Genomic DNA, 18980 nt, shown 5'->3' on the forward strand with positions numbered 1-18980 from the left:
TGTGTCTATATACCACATCTTCCTTATCCACTCATTTGTCTTTGGGCTCTTAGGTTGTTTCCATAATGTGGCTATTGTAAATGGTGTTGCATTGAACATAGGATTGTATATATCCTTTTGAATTAGTGTTTTTGCATTCTTTGGGTAGCTACATAGGAGTAGAATTGCTGGAGCATATGGCAGGCCTATTTTTGATATTTTGAGAGCTCACCATACTGTTTTCCATACGGACTGGGCCAGCCTACATTCCCACCAAGAGTATACAAAGGTTCCTTTCACCACACCCTTGTTAATACTGGTTGTTTCTAGTCATTTTGGTATGGACCACTCTCACAGGTATCGGGTGGCATCTCACTGAGGTTTTTTTTTTAAAGAAAAAAAATTTTTTTTTAAGATTTATTTATTTATTTATATAAGCACTGGGTACAGTCAGAAGCGTGGGAAGGTGAGAGAATTCACCAGAGTCAGAGTGGGAAACAGAACAGGCAGACTGATGAAATACACTGCTGAGGGGAGCAGCGGGCGGCAGGAGAGGTCTGTGCACCATGTGGGACCCTCGCTTGCAGCTGCGCCACCAGGGGAGGCCCTCACTGAGGTTTTGATTGACATTTCTGTGACAATGATGATGAGCATTTTTCTCATGTGCCTTTGGCCATTGTCCTTCTCCTCCTCTTTCCCTTCCCCCTCTCCCTTCTCGTTCCTCATCTGTCTATCTGCTTCTGAGAAGGCCTATTTAGTTCTTCTAATCATTTTGTGATTGGATTATTTGCATTCTTTTTATTGAGTTGTATGAGTTATTTGTAAACCTTGTATATCAGCGGTTTGTCAGGTGAATGACAATTTTTTTATCCTATTCAGTTGGGTATCTTTTTATTTAGTGAAAGTTTTTTTTTGCTGTGCAGTTTTTAGTTTGATATAGTCCCAGTTGTTTATATTTTCCTTGGTTTCTCTTGCTATTGGAGACAAATTCACAAAGATATCATTGAAGCTTCTGTTGTAGAGTGTTTTACCTATGTCTTCTTCTATCAACTTTACACATCAAATCTTTGGCCTTATCTGCACCATTACCTTTTACTTTATGTATGTTATATTCTCTGTATCTAGGTATCTGTATATCTATTTATCTAGCAATCAATCACCTATATAACCATTGAATTTCTCCACGCATGTGTTTAAGTCAAATAATTCTTCCCTTATACTGCTTATTACCCTATCTATGTTCTATGTGGTCAACAATTTCCTTTCATGAGAGCAGGTGAACTGGTGAGATGACGCCTATTAGAACACACACACACGTACTTCAGTCCAAAATGATCTGTCTCCTTACAAAGAACTCTTTAGAAAAGTGTGCAATTTGTTGTCTCATTTTGTCATCTACCTTTCTACCACCTTCAAACTTCTTTTCCATTCTTGCATTAATTAAAACCTCATCACCTAGTCACAACTGACCCCATATTACTTAATTCAAAGGTCAGTCTTCAATCCTCTCCTCACAAAATCTATGAGAAACATTTGAATCTAGAGTCAATTTTCTACTTGAAAACCTTCTTTACTTAAAATATCCTCACACCATGAAGATGAAGCTTTAAGAGGTTTAACAATCAGACATCCCATTTCTGAATAATAGGGATATGGATCCACTATTCTTTTGGTTTTCCTCTCCCTTCCTGGAGCCTCTGTCTCATTACCTTGAAGTCTCACCCTTTCTCATATAAACATTAAGTGTTGGAGTTCTGTGTGTCTGAGTTCTATGCACCCTCACCCCATTATAAAATTAAATTCTCCTTAGGAAAATTAAATTTCATTAAATTTAATTTCAGGACCAGATAGTTCTGTGGGTGAATTCTATCAAACACTCAAAAAATCAATACCAATTCTTAAACTCCTTTTGAAATCAGAAGAGGGAACACATCCAAACTCATTTTATGAGGTGGTCCTTTGTATTAGGACACACCTTAGAAGCCCCATCTGTGAGCACCTCCAGCTGCCAACGTGAGTTGGATGCTGGCTCACTGCTTACCAGTGTGTCACCAGCTCCAGGCCCTTATTAACTGGACAGAGCCATCTTGCATGAGTTGTTTTTGTTTGGAACTTCTGGCCATTGGACACTATCTGGGATGAGACAGCTCTTTGCCTTGGCAACTCTTTCTTTTCCCCAATCTCGTGCTTGTTAAATAAACTCCACTGCTGTTCCCTGAGCCTGAGTGTTCTTGCAATTGTCAGTGTATGGGTGAGAACCCATAAACAATGACCTGTCCTCCATGCTTGAAACTGCTTAAGTACTCAGCACTGAATTACTACCTCCTAGAATATCATCATATCTAGATAGATAGATAGATAGATAATCTGTGATATCTCTGATGTGAATAATCCCCCCTTAATTTGTTCACTGCACAATCAAATAATTATAGATGCTGGCGTTTTTCAGTCTCAGCTGTCAGTTATTAATTAATCAAGTCTGATCATCTGGTGCTGATGGTTACAGGGGTTATTGTTTGACTCCCTGGATTGTTACTAGAGATAACCTTCTTATAATTCTGACTTTATAGCAGGCTGGTTTCCTGACTAGTTATTTATCAATGAAAGGCTAGTTTCTTGCAGAGGTTGTAACATATTGAGTTAGCATTCTACATTTACATATAGTCTGGACATTGTCTTTTAGTATATTCAGTCTCTCACAAGTAGGAGAAGGCTAAAAATCAGGAAGGAAATGTCCCCTCTCTATTGTTATCTCACACTCCTGGAAAAGGTGCAGTTTTTTAGGGCAGAAACTTAAATGTGAGAACAGGAGCACAAATAGGTTTCTCTTTTCAATCAACTTGAAAATTTCCATTGAGGATTTATCCCCAAAGTAATCAAGAGCAATGGTGTATAAAACCAAATAACCAGAAACTGAGTTACAGTAACAATGTATGTCTAGCAGAGAGAGAACTTCTATGTGAAACAATATTTTCTGAGGAAAACACTCATGACATACTGCCTGATTATTAGATGGGTAAGGTGTGAAAGTGCAGGAGTGTGACTGATGAGGAGAGAGAGAGACCAAAATTGAGAGAGAAATCAAGAGGCATGAATTGATCCATCAGAGCTGTGATGGGTCTCCATGATTCAGAGGGACTCGGGGAACGCCATTCTTAATTTTACCTTTAAAATAAGCTATACTGGTTTGGATACAAATACAATAGCCATCCAAATGATACACAAGTGAAACCTCTTAGCCTGCCACTTGATTTGTGTTTCTGATCATGCTGTTGATGGGCTGGCTTTAGCAGAGTCTGCCCTGGTTAATATTCATCGTGATTGATTTTAGAGGCTGACCTTAGTCTCAGCAGACTGATGGCAATAAAAATGAAAGATATTTAGGAGACCAGCCAATATGCACCTATGAAAAATGGAACCCCAAAGGCCCTGATATCCACTCTAATTTGCCGCGTTTACCTGGTGTTAATTGCTTCCTGGCCTCACCCCTCAGAATGGACCTTGAAATTTTATATCCTGTTCCCTTGGAAGTGCAGTCTTTTGACCCTTCCTAGTGTTCGGAAGTGGATGCCTTTTCATTTTCTTTTTTGGGCTTTATTAAAGACAGTTTAATTAACCTTCGAGCAGTAGGTTTGACAATTCTGACTGCATCTCACCATTTTCCTGACTTTCCTTCTATACTGGGCTCTTGATGGTAAGATCAGGAAATTACTATGAGGGATTCATGTATTTCTTAAATCAAGTCAAGCACTGGGAATTTGTTCAAGAGTTTTTTTTTTTTTCTTTCATTGAAAGTTGAGTTTTAAAGGAACTGATTTTTAAAGGAAAGACTTCTTTTCTCTTTGGTTACTGTACTTACTGTCCTTTCTAGCTCTTGATTACCTTGTATCTACTTCCTATTTATTTTGTTTCTCTATAGAAAACTCCTCTATAGATTGAAAAGGAAAAAAAAAGTAAGCAAGGAAATTAGTGGAAGTGCCTTTGGACCACCCTTTTATGTGACGGTCTTTCCCCCTAGAGCATTCTGAAACGGCACTTCTGCCCTTCCCTGTATTTAATGAGACCTATGGGCAAACACATGATTCAGTGGAAAATAAGAGGCAGAGTTTAAATATGCTCCGATGACAGCTGGCTTACTTGAGTGAGCTGTTGCAAAAGAACTTTACTAATGGTTCGAGCAGATGGACAGAAGGAAGAAAACTAAATGTTAGAATGTGTGAGAGGCCAAAGGTCAAGGTGAATGAGCCTGGTGATTTCCTGAGGTCTGTGGGTGTTTGGTATTGCAGCCTAAATTGAGGGTTGTTTTTAATTTGATGCATTTTTCTAAACTTTAAGTAGGTTCATTAAAACAAAAAAAAAGAAAAAAGAAAAAAAAAGTCTCAGTTCTTCATTTAGTTCCCAATTAAATTTTGGTTTTAACTTCCAAGAAAATACAGCATTTGCTTGTAAAATATAGACATTTATAATACATTTGAAAGGATAAGTTCAAATGGTTTATTTAAACAGATTCTTTTTATAAAACATGATCCCCTGAGCTTTTTAATACCAATAATGTACATAGACTATATACTTTAGCCCTTTTTTCACTTAAAAATAATTTTTCTGCTGGGGCAATGGAATTACAAAGCAGTTTAAATATATTGTATAAAGAATTACTAGCTTTTGGTTCTTTCTAGAAAATCCTACTTTTCAGATACTTTCTGAGATTTAAGGTAAAAATCCAATGTCTCTTTTTTCTATTTCTTGTGATTCAGTAACTATTATATCTTTCAAATTCAATCAAGTTTTACAGAAGCCAAGACATTAACAAACCTTAGTTTGACAATCAAGCCCTTTAAAGGAGGTCATAAATTTAAAAGGAAGATTGTTTTTGTTCCAGAAAAGAGATTATTTTGAAAGCTAAAATATATGTATACATTTGGGAAGAAACAAAGTAAAGCCTTGTTGCACAAGGTGCATTCTGCATTTCTCTGGTTCTGGGACTGGAGCAGATCTGTGTAAGAAATGGAGAAAGGATAGCAGGCGCTCTCCAGGTGCCCAAGGACCAGACCTTCCTTCCAGTGGGGATGTCACTGGCACCAATAATTGTCTTGAGGTCAATTATTTATTTTTTAAAAATAAGATTTTAATAATATGAAACCCCAAATTTAAGAGTGTGTAAAATATCAATGTGGCGATTAGACATATTGTTTATCACCTTGATTTCCAAACCCTTTCAGACTGAAATTCTTTTGGGACTCATAAAAAATTGCCAGAACTGGCCATTAAAAAAATTACCTCAAATCACAATTAGCAGCTCTTTATTTTCCGTTTTAATGCATGGAGGTGCTGTTTGTGTTGCCATTTCAGACATAATTCAGTGTGATCAGCTACATTTTAAAAATGAGTGCAGAATTGGTGGTTGAGGTAATTTAAAACCTACACATTCAGAATTCAAAGTAACATCCTTCTCTTAGGTGGTTGGTTTTTCTTTTACATTGGTGATCTTCTGGGTGAAGTCCTTGAAAGTTATAATTCATTATTAATGGGTTCTTTAGATGATGGAACTGGTCCCTAAAGAAACCTAGAAAAAACAAAATATAACAGCTACAGCAGAAAGCAACACGAATAAAGTAGTTACTTCTTTGTAACTGCTTCATGCTTCCAGTACAAGTATTTAACTAGAAGTTTTTTTTAAAGATTGTATTTAAGAAGTGATACACATTAAGAAAAAAATGTTGCTTCCATTGATTTAATTAATTCCCTCACCCGGCTCTAACCTATCCATCCAGGAGGGCTGAGGTTTTTGTTTGTTTTGTGATTACTTTCTAATTTCCCATAGCACTAATTGTGCCTTGCAAACCATAGGTATTCAGTAAATGCTTATTTAATCAATTATTTGTGAGTGATGGTAGGTCTGCCCTTGCAAAAGAACTTTACTAATGGTTTACTAATGGTGTCTGGAGAGGGGAGTGTCACAGAGGGAGAGAGAATCTAGACCAGGCCTGAGTCTTGTTTTGTTTTCCTATTGTCTTGGGCTTGGCGCCTGAGTTTTCTTTGAAAGACAAAATTATCACATTATCCTTGTGACATCCCACCCTCCTCAGAGATAGTTAGACGTGAATGACAAAAGTTATGTTAGATCTTTCCTTCCATACCTCCCCAGCTGGAATCAACTCTCAAGGCCAAGGTGGTACTTGGTCTATATGAGGAAAGTAGGAACTGGGTGACATTTGACAGTGAAAATTCAGGGACATATGGTTGATGATCAGTAATATCTTACTGATAATCTTGGCACACATCTCTCACTAGTAAAATTTCCGTTATTTTCTCCAAGATTCACTATAGTGAGCTCTCTCAATCTCCCTAGGCCCATGCCTCCCCTCACATCTTCTCTCTGTGCTGCAGACACACACACACACACACACACACGCACATGCATGCACACATACACGTGTCTTCCTTGGCCCTTACTGTGCCGGGAGAAAGGCTCTTCTCTTCCCTTGCAGATAGGACTAATCAAACAGACAGAAAATGACTCCTATCTTCTCACTTTCCGCTGAAAAAAAAGTTTTCCAAATATACTTAAAAGAAAGCTGGGAATGATCGTTTATGACAGAAATGTCAATTTTGTGAGTAAAAAAAGTCAGTGTTACCAGATGCTTCTGGTCTTGGCTGCCTAATCCATTTGCTCTCTCAACAGCTGGAGCCCTTTGTCAGACCCCACACTTCCTCCCACGTGCTGCCTCTATCAGTTGGAACCCAATTGGTGCCTGCTGCAGGCACTAAACTCTAGGCAAATAAAATAGCAGGGGTGAATCATGAACAAGAGCAGTAAAAATAACCTTCCTTAAAGTTTAGTATCATAATTATACCCCTAAACACTCAGAAAGCTGAGTCAATGATTTAAAGGGTAATTTATTTTCAGCTGGAGAGTCCAATGATATTTCTGAAAAAGGCAGAGAACTCATATTTACAGAAGGTGTATGGCTACAGATTGTGACATGTGAAATTAGATTGACCATATATATATATATATATATATATATATATATATATATTAACTCTCACACACAGTGAGTATTGATTGGAGTCCCCGTATTACAGATGAGGAACCTGAGATTCGTAGCTGTCAACCAGGTTACTCAAAGCCACGTTAAGTAATGGGAGAATTTTAGATGTATACCTAGCTCTGCTGGGTTATGGAGTCTGCAGTCCCACTGATGTACCATCATGCTCTGCTTCTTGCCTGACACAAGGCCTAAAGCACATATAGGCATGCTTATCTCACCCAGGTCCCTCATTCTCTGGAATATTTCCAAACACCCTGAACTTGCAATATCCAAATAAATGTGGACATTGAAAGTGGCAATTACATCAGTTTGTGGACCTGTGGGAGAGCATACATTGTATGTTGAGAATTTTCAAAGCGCCAAAATTCAGACAGCAATGTGGTACAAACTTTTCTCCACAACTTCTGCAAAGCTGTACTTAAATGGGCTTGCAGGAGGTCAGAAAGGCTCAATCACTGGTTATATGATAGGCTCCTGCAAGCTAGCCAAAAAAAAATTCCAATCCAAGCTTTAGAATAATTGCACATTATATTATGAATGCTTAGAGTTGATAATAGTAAATGTTAAATCCAAAAGCTTGTTGCACAGGATCAGAATTTGATTAGTCCTTCTCTTTAGAGCCAATCTTGGAGTTAATATAGCATGGTGGTTAAAAGCAAGGACTTTGAAGACTGGCTTTCCAGGGCTGAAATCCTTGGCTCAGCCATTTACTAGCTGTGTGGTCTTGGAATTTATTTTCTCTCTCTGTGCCTCAATTCCCTGCACTTTAAAATGGTGATGATGTGACCTGTATCATGGGGTTAGTGTGGGTACTGCATGAGATCATGAGTGTCAAATGCTTAGAACAGTGTATGGCACATAGTAAGAACTCAGATGTTCGCTGTTTATTACAAATAAAATGCAAAATATCTTAACAAGGTTCATTTATTTATGGTGAATTCTAATGAATTCATTGAATTCTATCCTTCAGTTTTACTACTTGCCCTATTTACCAGAACTGAGGCTGCACAATTTCATCTATTTTCAAATTTCAAATTTACTCCCCAAAGAGGCGACATTTCCATTGGCAGCAACAATTAAATGAATGGAGGAGCTCCAGCATGATTGTGTTTAAGGGAACAATGACAGTGGGCATAACTGAGGGGTGCCCTCGATCCCCATATTGTTAAGAGGAAATGTGGATTCCCATGAGCTGGCTAATAGCTGGCCACTCATGGGCAACTGTGACACACTTGCTATTTGCAAATCACAGCAGAGCATTCCTTGACTACCTTCGGAGAATAGCCCCTATCCTGAGGCAGGCCTGGGAATGCCTAGGCTGCCATGGACCGGATTATGTGACTATCTCCATGGTGGTCTTGAGGTACTCTGCCTGTGATAACATCAAATACTTTGTTGATGCAAATGTCTCTTGACACATGGTTACGATGTCCCCTTCTCTGTTCCTTGTAAAACTGTGTCCCATCCTAATTCCACCCTCTGGACTTTATTCCTCATAACATTGCTGCATGATCAGCTTTTACTAGCCTGTGTGCTTTAAACAAGTGGCACAAGAACTTCTGCTCAAGTAGCAGAGTCTTGCCTTACAAACCTGCTCCACGACTGCTGTGTCCCTCATCAAGTTTCACCACAAAGAGGCAGCAAAGTTCCTGTCCCAACAGGGAAAAAAACTTTGTTCCCAATTCTAAGGGCCTGTACCAGCACTGCATAAAGCAAAGTAGTCATATTCTAGTGTGCGCAAAGATTTGTGAGAGAGAGGAAAGAGGAAGTGAGAAAAGATTTCTAACTACAGCTTTCTGCTCAAACTATGATATCACCCATCTCCTTATAGGCAAATGCCAACCAAATAGGCAGGATCCAAAGCTGACTGGGCAAGGCCCAGAAGCAAAGTCTCCAGGAGAAGACACACAAGGCACATAATGGGCAGGAATGACAGGCAGGATCCAAACTGCTGGGAGAAAAGGATGATTCTCTGCGAGGTCAAGATGACGGCTGTCATTGTCTCTGAAGAGAGTGTTGGGTCCAAAGAGCTAAAGCTGCAAAGAATAAGACCAGCGGCAGCCTGCCTGTGGGTCCTCTGGTCCTCAATCCATCTCCAACACTCTGCCAACACTGCTCCTTCATTCCAGCAGCTTCCCCATCCAAAAGTCTGGTCACAGCATGCTGGGAGAGAGTTGTAATGAAATATCTGAGGTGCAGAGAAGGGGCAGAGTTCATCGCACAGCCCCTTGCCGCCTAGCTGCCGGCTCTGACCCCATCATACCAGGCTTCTTACTCTAATAACAACACTCGATTTTCATGTGTAAAGGCTGTAATGTCAGTTTCAAAACCAGTTTTATTATTTTATAGTCATACCTCGTAAAGGTATCTTTGGCTTATTTCATGAGATTTTCAACTCTATTTGTAATTTCATGAGCATATGCGATCTGTCCAAGATGTCACGTGCTGTTCTGAATTAAACACAAGCTCGAAAGCATTGGGAGTTCACTCCACCTGTAATTGCTATCAGAGACTCCAGGAGTTGAATCTAACTCTTACACTTGATAGCAGTGAAGGAGACCAATAATCTTTGACCAGTCACCCTCCTCTAAGCAGTTTACACTCAACAGGATTTACAATTCTGAGACACAGTTTTAAACTGCTGCCTCTCTTAGTTAACTTTAGCATACAAGTGAAAGAATCAGGCAGAGACAAAATGGCTATATTTTTGCATACAGAGATGTCTCTTGGCTTTATGTTTCCTCAGCCGTTATATTAAAAAGTAAAGTTTCATAAAACCTTATGCAAGAGTTTGCAATTCTATTGAATCCTTGATAGAATTTCTTTATTCCTGTAGAGAAGTGGTTTCATTAAAATGTGAGCTATATATGCAATTAAAAAATATTCATGGATATATTACTCAGCATTCAAAAAAGATAAACACATGCAATTTGCAGCAACATGGATGGAGCTAGAAGGGATCATGCTCAGCGAAATAAGCCAGAAAGAAAAAGAAAAATACTGGATGGTCTCACTCATAGCAGAATCTAGAAAACCTAAATAAAGGACCAGGAAAGAGAATAACTATAAGAAAGAAAATATCAAAATCAACAAACAACTATGAACCAGAGACACACTTTGGGGGGTGGTGGGGAAAGGAGGGATTGGGGTCAAAATCAGGGGGTTGCAATTGTATGGGGAATATAAAAATGAAAAAAAATAAAAATGAACAATGATGTAAAACATAAAAAAAGTATAACAGTCAAAAAAATTCATGGGTATTTTCAATTTTTCTTAATCTGCTAGGCTCTCTAGTTTGCAAAAAGGAAGCTAGAAAAGTGCAGGTGTGACAAGCTATTGATACCTTTAGATGTTTTGGTTGCATTATGCAAAACTGTAAAATAAATTTTCTGAAAAAATTTCTGATTTTCTGTTTTAATTCCATTCTCTACCTTTTGGCATCTTCTCCTCTGTCCTCTTACCACAAACTTTCTTTCACTCTCTGCTTGGCCTTGACTAGATCTACCTGTCTCTTTTGCTTCCCATGAGGAAGGATACTTAGTCACCCCAGTATTCCCCACAGTGCAAGAACAGTGCCCTCAACACGCATGAATGTGTAATAACTACTTCTCCAATTAAATTTAACTATTTCTTGATATGCTGCTAATGACCAATGTCAGCTAAGTGTGTTTCCTCTTTAGAGTGGTATAATTCATGAACTCTACAACCCTTACTTTAGCAGTACTTTCTTTTGAACTCAGAATGATTAAAGACAAAATGTATACCAAGGAGGGATGGTCTAATGGTCCAGTAAAGAGAATGTGTTTAGGTCTCGCTGCAACAGCACTCTCCTGAATTCTCTCCATCACCCCCACCATATATGGGGAATATAGGTACAGGTATATACACATGAGAGAGGGAGACAGGCACACAGAGACAGAGACAGAGGGAGACAAAGACAGAGGGAGACAGAGAGGAAAAGAATATAAATGCATTTTTACTGATCAAAAAATTCCATTTCTCGGTTTTTAAAAAGTTGTATAAAATTCTAGGAATTCTACTTTATTTGCTGCAACAAAATCAGTGAGTCCAAAAATTGGCTTCCTGCATAATTGGAATAAGAAAAAAATTGAAATAACATTTTTTTTTTTTTTTTGTATGGAAGTTAAGAGTTTGAGACTATGTGAAGAATGCTTTTACAGTCTTTTCCTTACTGGTTTCATTTTGATTTTAAACAATTATAACCATAAAAATATATTAATTCTACAGGCTTTTCTTTAATATTATCTCACATGAGGAATAAGACTATACACAGAAAGACAATATAAATGTTTTCTAAACATTTGATCAAGCCCAGTGGTTAAATTTTAGTGCACATCTTTTAATACACATAAAATGAAAATTCAATCCCAGAAGTTATAACAACCTTATTTGAAAATGGTATTTTAGGCTTTATTTAGACAGATTTTCTAAAGTAACACTATGAAGAGAATGATTTCATTCTGCTTCACTTTAAATAATGAACCTACAAAAAAAAATTGTTCACATCATAGTATATAATGTGCTTCCATTAGAGCCTTATTTTCTTGTCAATATTTTTACTTAAAGCCTAATCTTTTGATGCAATGGAGGCTTCAAATTAAATCAGAGACAGTGGCTTTCATTTTCTTACTTTAACATGACACACATTTCTAGCTCTAAAGTGAATGCCAAGAAAATGCTTCACTCCTCCAAATTGGTTGTTTAAAGTGCCACGGCAGATTTGGCTCTTAAATCGCATCCATGGTTAAAGTTCACCTTGCAGTGCATTTCAAGTAGGTGCTTTGTGTTTAAAAGTGAAAACTGTAAAACTTTTGGTGTTTCATGTTTTTTTTTACTCTAAGTTAGTTGTTTTCCTTTAATAGCAGAAGAATTAAAGATATTAAAAACCTGCTTTTGGAGCATGTAATTGTGGCTCCCATCTCTCCTTTTTTCTGGAAATGAAAGGAATGTTGAAAGAGTTTCTATTTTATAACGTAAGAGGTGGCCAAGCATTTACAACTCTATATACTCCTGCAGTTGAATTCTTCTAAACCTCAGACCTGGCCAGCAGGTTTGTCCCAGACGATTTTCATTTTCATAACATTCACATCCAATAAACTGCACAAAACATAGTGTGAGAGAAAAAAGGGGACAGGAAATGGCTCTGTTGCATGGTTATTACATCCTATTGCCTGTGGGTTGCTTGTTATGAGTTTTAACTATGTAAATATGACGTATATGACATCAGAATTTAATCTTAAAGCTTCTATGTGGGAGATAGAGTGTGACTTTATTGTTAGGGCTAAAATCAACTGGGTGTTGACAGGTCTCAAAAGTCACTGAGTAAAAGCTTAAAAAGAAAAAGCTCAGACTGATAAGCTGTTCTTTGATTGACAACTTCAGGCTTGACTGCCACTATTGAAAACAGTTGGGTGAAAGTTTTGTGGGAAAAAAACATGTTATTTCATAAGAAGCTACACTGGGAAATATAGGAAGATTTATAAGCTGATACAGCACAAACCCCAAGAAAAACAGGTGTGAGGCTTAGAAATTCTGGAACCTGGGAGAAAGGACACTGTCTATGAATGATTTAATTAATATTGTAAAAGAACTTAATGCAAAAGAATGCTGGCTTATGGAGAAAAAAAAATGCTGTCCTCAGTTTTGACTTTCAGCAAATCATTTGTCAACAGCTTGTGGTAGAGCAATCCAGCGGGGTGGGGGGGGGCGGTGGTGATGCAAAATAAAACACAAGCGAAAGATTACAATGGAAAATGAAGGTAGGAGGAAAGATAATATGGTCCTTTTTCATCTTCCTAGTAGAGTAGAACCAATTCTGGCACTGTAAAATCCATTATAGAAACAATAAAATAAATGCATTCTAAAGTAGCCATCATTGGTCGTTTGAAACGTTATGATTGTTCTACATGCCATATCTTATCAAATATTATCCATAAGGAAGCATTCAATTCCTGTTGTGCCAATTATCCCACTATGTGCATCATAAACTTTTATGGCTTGTTATGGAATGTCACTTGGCTAACGATTTTTCCCTTCAAATATTGCATCATCACTTTCAGATGGAAAACATATTCTAATGTGGCAAAGTGTTAAAGAAATTTAATACTCTGGGGCTAAATGAAACTGCTGTGGTTCATCTCCTGGATAAGAACAACAATTTATGAATGCAATATTCATTTCCTGAGGTGAGCACAAGTAAAAACTTCATCTGAAACTTAAAACCTACATGTTTGGCCTCTGGTAGTTTCCTCATTTACCTCATTGATGTCATGTATTAAGACCACTGGTAAGATCACATCTGGGGAATGCTCACTTTTTCAACTTCCCTAATTACTTTTACAGGGAACTCCTGGCATAATAGCATCGGCTGAGACCAGACCACAGAGTCGAAGAGATCATCTTTCACTTTTAATATATTGTTTAAAATGTCAAAACAATCTATTTGTTTTCTTTTGATTGTGAAAACCAGTTAACAGTTTGGCATTTTAATTTATAGCATCATTCATTCAGAGCTAACTAAGGTTCTAGAACAACACACGTGCTGTATGAAGAACGCAAGAAATTATAAAAGTAGCTTGTGTATGTCTCTAAAGAGAATCCAGAATGATTCCACAGTCATTGCAAAAAAAAAAAAAAAAAGAGAGTGCAATTGCCAAGAATCATAATTTTTTCTTTCTAAAAGCTAAAGTCTACATGATGTATTTTAACATATTAAATATAATAAATTTAACTTACAATGAAACCCAATTGAGTCTTGTCTCCGAGTATCAGGTAATAGTCGAAGGTATAACTAGAGGATAATATATTGAGCTTTTAATCTAATTCTCTTCATCAAAAGAAAAATATTGACTCCTATTTATATATATAGAAATTCCAGGACTTGGGCTTCTTCTGGTGGCGCAGCAGGTTGAGTGCTGCTTTGTGAAGCTGTCCACAGCCTCTGGAGCGCAGGTTCGATTCCCAGCCGGCCAGGGAGAAACCCACATGGCAAGGGAGACCTCTCCTGTCTCGCCCGCTGCTCCCCTCAGCAGTGTCTTCTGTCTGTCTGTTCTGCTCCCCAGTCTGTCTCTGGTGAACCCTCTAGACCCCCATACCTCTGGCCTGTACCCCAGTTCTTGTATAAATAAATAAATCTTTATAAAAAAAAAAAGAAATTCCAGGACTCAGGGTGAAATGTTCGGATAAATGTATGAAAAGTTGTTTGTCCATTGGCACCTTTTATAGAATTAGCAACAAGTTCTGCACAAAGCAAGACTTTGCAGAACTGTCAGTCACCTTGGCCATCCATAACTTGAGGGTGGGGGTTGGTGACAGTGGGAGAGGTAAACACACTTTAAGGTCCATGCCAAAAGCCTCCTTCTCTTCCATAAACACATCCCCTCTGACTTGTAAGTCAAACCAAGAAATCAAGCACAGATGAAAGATGCCATAACACATAATATCCAGCATTTAAAGTTCAGCTTTGTTGGGAAAGATGCTCAGAGTGAGATGTTTATAAGAACAAAGTAAGTGCATTTGAGGTCATGGGGGAAGAAAGGATAACGGCAAGCAGTCATTTTTAGGTGCAGGCTGAAAAAGGCAAGGTGTGAAGCAGGTTCTATGGCATAAAAATAGAACCCAAATCTGTCCTATGCTCATGAAACAAGGCAACACTGAGAAAGAAAGATGAAAGCAAAAGAGAAAGAGAAAAAAACAAACCAACCTGCAACAGATTTGTGTCCTCCCACCCTCACCAGATTCATAAGTTGAAACTTTATTCTCATTGTGATTATATTTGGAGGTAGGACCTTTGGGATGTAACTAGATCATGAGGATGGAACACTCAGGAATGGGATCAGTGCCTGTGCAAGAAGAGGCCAGACCAACAGGCATATAAAAAATGCTGACATCCCTTATAATCAGGGAAATGCAAATTAAAACCACACTGAGATACCACCTTACACCAGTGAGAATGGCACATATCAAAAAAAAAAAAAAAGCAACAACAAATGTTGGCAAGGATACGGCGAAAAAGGAACCCTCCTACATTGCTGGTGGGAGTGCAATCGGGTCCAACCACTATAGAAAGCTGTCTGGAGGTTCCTCAGTCTACTAAAATGGAGCTACCATATGACCCAGCAATTCTACTCCTAGGGATCTACCCAAAGGACACAAAAATGTGGATTTAAAAGAGCACCTGTACCCCTATGTTTATTGTAGCACTGTTTACAATAGGCAAAACCTGGAAATAACCCAAATGCCCAAAAATAGATGACTGGATCAGGAAGATGTGGTATATATATACAATGGGATATTATTCAGCAATCAAAAAAGATAAACTCATGCCATTTGCAGCAATGTGGATGGAACTAGAAGGAATTATGCTCAGTGAAACAAGCCAGAAGGAAAAAGAAAAATATCGGATGATTTCACTTATAGCAGGAATATAGGGGAAGCAAATAAGACATCAGTGTAAAAAAAATAGCAGTACAAAACACAACAAAGCAAAAATGGACAATTATAAACCAGAGACATCCTGCAGGGGAGGAGGCAGGAGAGGGATCAGAGGGAGGGAGGGAGGAGCACAGGGGACTGAGGTGATGGTGCACGGGTGCCTTGGGGAAGGAAACTCTATGGGGACTACACCGGAGGGGGTAGGGGGGAAGCAGATATTGTTTAAAAATGAACAGTGATGTAAAAAAACAAAAAAGTTAATATTAAAAGAAATTTAAAAAAAAGAAGAAGAGGCCAGAATGCTGGCTTGTTCTCTTCCTGCCCAGTGAAGATATGAGGAGAAGCTGGCAGTCTACAACTTGGAAACTTCTCTCACCAGAACCTAACCATGCTGCCATGCCGATCTGGGATGTCTATCCTCCAGCACTGTGAGAAATAAATTTAGGTTGTTTATTAGTCACCCAGTTTATGGTACTTCGCTATCACAGCCTGAGCTCAGACACAGGTCCTTCCAAAAGAAGCCATGCCTAGATTCTTGGGATGAGTGTATCCCTTCATTATTTTCCCATCTTCCAGCACTCGAAGCTCTGCTTGAAATTCCTTGCAATTCCTCATAAGTCTTTTCAACTCATTTTTAAAAAATGCTCAGAATTTATTCACCAGCCCTAAAAGAAAAACACCTTTCTCTACAAGATAGTCATGGCATGTTTCAGCTTAGTTGAAATTTTCTCAGGAGAGCAAATCTATTATTATCATTACTCTGAGTGCTGACAGTCTCAGCCCTGCATGCTACAGGTTCACTTGATCTTGAGGGGCAGAGAATGTCTATTTCAGGGAGATCTTTAGCATACATAGTTGCCTTCTTACTTGCTAGACTCTACTACAGAAGAGAGAAGTGGGACAGGAAGTGAGGAGGGTGTGGAGATGAATTGGGTTCTTATTGATGCCTCACGTTTAGCACCAGGTATTTTCTACACTTGTGTGATCTCACTCCATGCACATCATAACTTGCCCTGAAGGTGGACTATCCTCTTTATCAGATGAGGAAACAGGTGCAGGTCTCACAGAGCTTAAGAGACTTCAGGTTTGTCCTTTTTTCACTACTCTATGCTGTTGTAGTTCCCATGGGATTTTTCTTTTCAAATATTTTAAAGAATCTTTCTTTGAAATGTTCAATAGTCAAGTAATGAAGGGATTTTAAATGTCAAAGAAAGTCCTTTCCCAACAGGAGGATCTAGTTGAAATACTAAATAGAGAATAACCAGCGTGTGATAGAGCAAGAGCAAATGAAAAGATTCAGGTGAAAAATAAGTGGGAAAAGTAAGGCAGGAAGTGATATAAATCCCACAAGGATTTAGAATTAACAAGTAGTGGACTCTCACTGGATTACAGTGGAAATTCTGGTTTTGTCAGAACTTATAGGTCCAATCACATCCCAGGGATACAGCTCACATAATGGCTGCAGTGGGAGGCACCAGTGTAGGTGAAGAGCCATAGGGCTATGCTTTCTGAAAGATGCTCCTTGTCTCCCAGTAAGCCTTGGTCTCTTTGGCAGAAGGTGACACTTCACCATCAAGTGGTAAGTAAGGAGACATAGGTACGTAGGTACAGACATAGGTACATAGGTCCAAAGCAGGCACATCATTCCTGGTAGATGGACAAGGTAATAATGTTAAAGTCAAGTAAAGACATTTATATGTGCACATGGTGCTACGTGGAAAACCACTTTGTGACTTGCTAGTTACCAGAATTTTGGGGACAGAGTACAGTATAACAGGTGATAAAACTGGGTGAAATCAGGGAGTGATGGGAAGAATAAGATTTTTGATGCAGCTGACATAGGTTAGTGAGGGGAATGCTGCAACAGAATTTTTATTATTGCAATAAACCACTGGCATAACAGAGTATCTAAAAGTCATTTTACTTAGCACTGTCCAACTTGACAGATACAGAGCCTGTTTTTCGAGTTCATAAAGAGTGTTGTGCTGCTGAATAGAACCATCGCTTTCTCTCTCTCTCTCTCTCTTTCTCTCTCTCTGTGTGTGTGTGTGTGTATACACACACACACACGCGCGCGCGCGCGCACAAGGCGGGGGGGGGGCGGTAGTGAGGGAGGTCACATAATTGAGGAGAATACTGGAGAGGCGGGCTCAGGTGGGGAAGCAGAATGAAACACCAAATCAAAGGCAAGACATCAAATGTGTGCAGTACAGCGTAAATCAAAGAGGCACCAGATGATATGGCCATGATTATCATGAAAATGAAGAAGGAAATGTTTTAGGAATAATGGATAAATTGTTTAGTAGAGAAGGAGGGGAGAGAGAGAGAGAGAGAGAGAATTTTAACAGTGTGTGTTTTAAATAGAAAGGTAATTATGAAATCAAATATTTAATGAAATGATACTATAAAAATAGGGCTATTTTTACAATATTTGTTGAATCTCATAGTATTTGCCAAAAGTTGAATGCTATTTTTTGAGTATGCCATATGTATGTCCTATTAAAAGTATTCTATAATCATTTTTTCTCCAAGACTTGCAATGAATTAGACCTTAAGTTACAGTGAGGATTCTACATATAGAATCCTGATATAGCCTTAATGTTTATTCTTCTAGCTTCGAGTCTCTGCCTGGAGAAAATTCATTTTCCTTTTTGTTTGATTGAAAGATTGTAACCACCCCCTCTCCAATTTACAATAAGATCAAAAATGGCATTTTATTTGCCCATCTGGAGATCGCCAAATGCGTAAAGCTTGTCCGTGTGGAGGCCATCTGTTGTGAATGGAGACACACATGGAAACTTAATCCCTGAACTTCTTTTTCAACTTTCTCTTTTGCTTGCCTGAGTGGAAGGCAATTCAGACCAGTCACTTGTGATACAAAGTGTAGGCCAGGACAGGTTGCTGCCTTTTAATGTCACAAACACTTTCATTCTCCCAACAGCAAACATCTCTCTGCAAAGATCTAAAGAGTGAAAAATTCTTGGCACAGCCTCTCCCCAACGTCAGGACACATTGAAGGTCAGAGTCAGAGTTCTTGACGGGCTATTGGTTGTGCTGTGTTTAGAAAGAGAAGAATCTTGGGGGTGGTGCGTCATATCCAGTTCCTTTTCCTTGAAGGACCCAGGGTCTCTCTAAGCAATTCTGAATGTCCTGAGCATGGGATAAACATTTCTGGGTTCAATGATTTTTTTTTTAAACATGTTGCTCACATGTTCCCATTTTAAGTTGGAGAAAATCCTTTTATGGACAAAAAAAATCATTTCAAAATAATGTTATTCTTGGAGTGAAACAATTGAGTCACAAAGGACTGGAATACCCAGAGACATTTTGGCTGCAAATAGACAGCATTTTGAAGACTTGCACTTGTTTTGTCATGCTAGCTTATCTGCAGGTACAATTTGATGTTTGTAAATATCACCAGTTGGATTGTTAACGGGACTAACTGGATGCACAGGTGTGGGCAGAGTCCTTGCCAGGAAGCCATTTGCATCACAA

Source organism: Talpa occidentalis, unplaced genomic scaffold (genome assembly GCF_014898055.3).
Source record: "Talpa occidentalis isolate TD23 unplaced genomic scaffold, MPIMG_talOcc4v2.1 talOcc4.2, whole genome shotgun sequence".
NCBI lineage: Eukaryota > Metazoa > Chordata > Mammalia > Eulipotyphla > Talpidae > Talpa > Talpa occidentalis.